The 5,000-nt window shown below is 52.6% G+C and overlaps 1 pseudogene; it reads right to left on the bottom strand.

The window, feature by feature from the left end:
• Positions 1–3,357: 3,357 nt before the first annotated feature.
• The window catches only part of LOC126311299 (large subunit ribosomal RNA), a 2,981-nt pseudogene continuing 1,338 nt past the window's right edge, over positions 3,358–5,000 (bottom strand).

Below are 5,000 nucleotides of genomic sequence, written 5' to 3'. Positions count from 1 at the left end.
AGCCTGCGTACGGACATACCTCGCCACCCGGGGAACTGCTGCAACAATTGCTGCCTCAATGGATGCCAACAGATCAGCAACCACATCATCCACATTATGTATTTCCGCCTCAGAGCCCAGCCCTGGAGGACGAAATTCCTGTGCTAGTCGGTCCCAATCAGTTTTCCGATAATTATACCTTTCCTCCCATTCCCCGGTATCTTCCACAACCTCAGTACAATACTCAAAAAATATACAATTGTGATCACTCACTGTGAGATTGTCAACAACTCTCCAACCACAAACGTGTGGTGCCGAGCTCTGAGTTGCCAACGTCACATCAATATTAGAAACAGCACCCGCCCTCCCTGAAAAGGTAGGTGGGTGTCCAGGTTGATTCACCACATCAAGATGCAATTGCATAATCAAGTTCTCGAGCTCGACACCCCGCTCATCCTGTTCCACACTGTGCCACAGAGGAGACTTGGCATTCGCATCCATACAGACTATTACAGACTTACCTTGTAGAGTTCTTAGTATCCAATCCAACTGATTCAAAAATCCAGTTATATGCTGCCGAAATTGACAGTATACATTAACAATGAATACTAAATTCATCAACAAATTAAGCTGTACCACAATCACATGTTCATTACAAAATTGTGTTAAAATAGTGGTCTTGATCAGTTTATTCAGCACTACAATAGCAGTCATGGGATTCTCCCCTGAGGACACCACTTGCGCGGACGCAGGAAATCCGGGAATCCGACCAGCACAGGAGGCCGGCTCTTGAATCACAAGAATGTCCAGTAACTCTTCCTCCGCTACCTTTCTCAGCTCTTGCGCAACCAAGTGGCTACGCATGGCATTAATCTGCAGCAACCTGAATCGCCCCATTAACCGGGGGGATAGAAAACATGAAGGCGACTAGCAGGCCAAGGCTTCGAAAAATCCGAGACATTTCGTCCATACATCTTGACCATATCGCTGTAAATTTTATCTATATCGAATTTCCGGCCCCTTCTAGCAAACACCTTCTCCACCAAAAGTTTTAATTCATCAGGTTGCGTTGGAATATTAGCAGCTTGCAAATGAATACAATCAACATCCTCCAGGGCTGGGTAAGTAATATCTTCCCCACCCCTATGCTCTGTTCTAACAAGCTGCCTCAGTGCAACAGTTAACAATGCAGGCTCTTCAAGCCTTGACAATCGTAACTTGAGGTCGAAATTATCATAGATATCACCTGGACCAACTGCATTGTAAGTTACACCACCACCATCACTATTTACACGTTTTACATCGGTAACATTCACAATATTTACATCTGAACCTCCGCCACCACCACCACCACCGACTTCAGTAGGGACTAAAGACACAGCATGTTGATCTTGCTTTGAAACATCTTGCATCACAGGCCCCTCCACACTGGCACTCAATGGGCGACAAGTTAGTCGACCCATAGCTTCCTCCAAGTCGACCTCCGTCTGGACGCCGACCTCCATCACCAGACTACTCGTGGAACCCCGAACAACGTCGGAGCAGAGTAAAGAACCTGTGGACAGAGCCTTATAAATTAACCTACCCCTCTCTGCGTCCCTCTTTTCTTTACTAGGTGACTTCTTCTTTGGCGCCTTACGGGTCGCCATAATCTGTCCTCTGTACGATCCTGTCTAAGAACATTCGGTAGGTGGGGCAATCCTTCGGTCCTCCACACTTCCTACCACGTTTCTTACACGGTATACATACAGGAGGTCTGTCCTTATTAGGGCAGTCCCTCCTTTCATGCCCCACCAGCCCGCAGTGGGCGCACACAGCCTGATCTTCATTACAATATTTATTTGTGTGATTTAAATCTTGGCACTTGGTGCATCGTGGCACCGCCAAGTAATCCTTAATGTTTAGTGCCGAATATCCTACATATAGCCTCCCGATTCTTGTTAATGGCTTCCACATTTCAGGTGAGACCTCCACCACATGATGCACAGTTAACTTATCCCTTGGCCCTACTTTGAATCGCAATCTAAACTGACTGTCAAATTCCTCCCTCGTCATAGAAACATCAAAATTCTGTATGTAGATCGCATCAAGTAGGCTATCCGCATTCATGTAAGTAGGAACATCATACAGGCACATCAAAGGCCTGCGTTTCCTTGGCGGTTCGCACTTAACCTTTTCCATTAATTCCTTATTCGCCATTATTCTCTGACTGTCTTCTTGCGTGGCTGTCTCAACTATCAATACGTTCTTAGCAGTCCTTACAGTGTTAATCTTGATTTTGTCACGTTTGGGATTGATACATTTCTCAAAAGCAGTCTTGACAGCCCGAATATCCTCGCCTGCCTTCGGTTTAATGAATACAGTCGGATATGTCTTTTTAATGTTTTGCTGAATTGTTTCCTTTGCCGACGGCGCTTTAACCACAGGGGCACTCGCAACCGCGGCATAAGACCGAGCCACTGCGGGCTGACCTCTTAGACGCTCGTTCTCCTTCTCTAATTCTAATATCCGACCCTCAAGTTGAGAGTGGGCCATCGCCCATCGAGCTACACAATCCCTGATATGGTTAATCGCGTAGTTGCTGATCTTTCCGTTTTTAACACTGGAATCAAGCAACTTTAGAGATCGCGTGTGTCGCTCAGCGACAGTCAAATTCTCCTCGAACACCGAATCACCCTCGAGCGCATTATCACTCTCTACGTTTTCAGCCATATTGACGAAATGAGAGAGTGAAAAATGGAGGCCCGTCTCTTTCCCCGGACCGGCCTCTCTGGCATGGGGGGAGGCTAAATGCAGCTCGCTCACCGGTCCCGCCCCTTGACCAAGAGCTTTCCACAAAAGAGCTGCTAGGTTTAGCACGCCGTGGGTACAGCGCACTAGTCCTCTTCGACGGCTGCACCATCGAGGTTTTCACCCGCTCCCTTGCCGACGAATGCCACCCGCATTCCGGGAGAGCGGATTCACTCTCCGTCCTTCGCCCCCTACTAGGCCGAGTTCCCACCAAAGGCTAAAGACCCGGTCCTACTCAGGTGCCGGGCCGGTCCCCCAGACATTCAGGGGTTTGGACCCATCTAACCTAACCGGGGACATGTCACCACGCCCCGGCTTGGCGGATCATGCCCCGGAAATCCAGGGGCAAGGCGGGTGACCTTCGCCGACTTAGGCCAGGTTCCCGCCCCGAAGAGTGCAGTCGCCGGAACCGGTGTGCAAGATGTTCAGCACACCGTCGCCCCCCTGCCCTTTGGTCGCCCGAAGGCTTAACAGCTCCACCACGAGAAGGCGGGCAGGGGCACTTGGGAAGGAGAGGCTAAGCTGGTCGAGACGCATCCTTCCCCCGCTGCCTATTCCCAACCATGGACCCACGCAAATTGCAGGCCCACAGCATGAGACAGCCGGAGCTAGTAGATAGGGACAGCGGGAATCTCGTTAATCCATTCATGCGCGTCACTAATTAGATGACGAGGCATTTGGCTACCTTAAGAGAGTCATAGTTACTCCCGCCGTTTACCCGCGCTTGCTTGAATTTCTTCACGTTGACATTCAGAGCACTGGGCAGAAATCACATTGCGTCAACACCCGCTAGGGCCATCGCAATGCTTTGTTTTAATTAGACAGTCGGATTCCCCCAGTCCGTGCCAGTTCTGAGTTGATCGTTGAATGGCGGCCGAAGAGAATCCGCGCACCCGCGCGCCCCCGGAGGAGCACGCTAAGGCGGACGCGGCCTCGCAGCAAGGAAGATCCGTGGGAGGCCAAGGCACGGGACCGAGCTCGGATCCTGCACGCAGGTTGAAGCACCGGGGCGCGAACGCCGCGCAGGCGCGCGCATCCTGCAACGCCGGCCAGCACGAGGCCAACCAACGGCGAGAGCAGACCACGCCCGCGCTAAACGCCCGCACTTACCGGCACCCCTACGGCACTCACCTCGCCCAGGCCCGGCACGTTAGCGCTGACCCACTTCCCGACCAAGCCCGACACGCCCCGATCCTCAGAGCCAATCCTTATCCCGAAGTTACGGATCCAATTTGCCGACTTCCCTTACCTACATTATTCTATCGACTAGAGGCTCTTCACCTTGGAGACCTGCTGCGGATATGGGTACGAACCGGCGCGACACCTCCACGTGGCCCTCTCCCGGATTTTCAAGGTCCGAGGGGAAGATCGGGACACCGCCGCAACTGCGGTGCTCTTCGCGTTCCAAACCCTATCTCCCTGCTAGAGGATTCCAGGGAACTCGAACGCTCATGCAGAAAAGAAAACTCTTCCCCGATCTCCCGACGGCGTCTCCGGGTCCTTTTGGGTTACCCCGACGAGCATCTCTAAAAGAGGGGCCCGACTTGTATCGGTTCCGCTGCCGGGTTCCGGAATAGGAACCGGATTCCCTTTCGCCCAACGGGGGCCAGCACAAAGTGCATCATGCTATGACGGCCCCCATCAACATCGGATTTCTCCTAGGGCTTAGGATCGACTGACTCGTGTGCAACGGCTGTTCACACGAAACCCTTCTCCGCGTCAGCCCTCCAGGGCCTCGCTGGAGTATTTGCTACTACCACCAAGATCTGCACCGACGGCGGCTCCAGGCAGGCTCACGCCCAGACCCTTCTGCGCCCACCGCCGCGACCCTCCTACTCGTCAGGGCTTCGCGGCCGGCCGCGAGGACCGGCCATGACTGCCAGACTGACGGCCGAGTATAGGCACGACGCTTCAGCGCCATCCATTTTCAGGGCTAGTTGCTTCGGCAGGTGAGTTGTTACACACTCCTTAGCGGATTCCGACTTCCATGGCCACCGTCCTGCTGTCTTAAGCAACCAACGCCTTTCATGGTTTCCCATGAGCGTCGATTCGGGCGCCTTAACTCGGCGTTTGGTTCATCCCACAGCGCCAGTTCTGCTTACCAAAAGTGGCCCACTTGGCACTCCGATCCGAGTCGTTTGCTCGCGGCTTCAGCATATCAAGCAAGCCGGAGATCTCACCCATTTAAAGTTTGAGAATAGGTTGAGGTCGTTTCGGCCCCAAGGCCTCTA

Source organism: Schistocerca gregaria, unplaced genomic scaffold, assembly GCF_023897955.1.
Source record: "Schistocerca gregaria isolate iqSchGreg1 unplaced genomic scaffold, iqSchGreg1.2 ptg000409l, whole genome shotgun sequence".
In the NCBI taxonomy this organism is placed as follows: Eukaryota; Metazoa; Arthropoda; class Insecta; order Orthoptera; family Acrididae; genus Schistocerca; species Schistocerca gregaria.
This window is presented reverse-complemented; position numbering and strand designations above follow the sequence as displayed.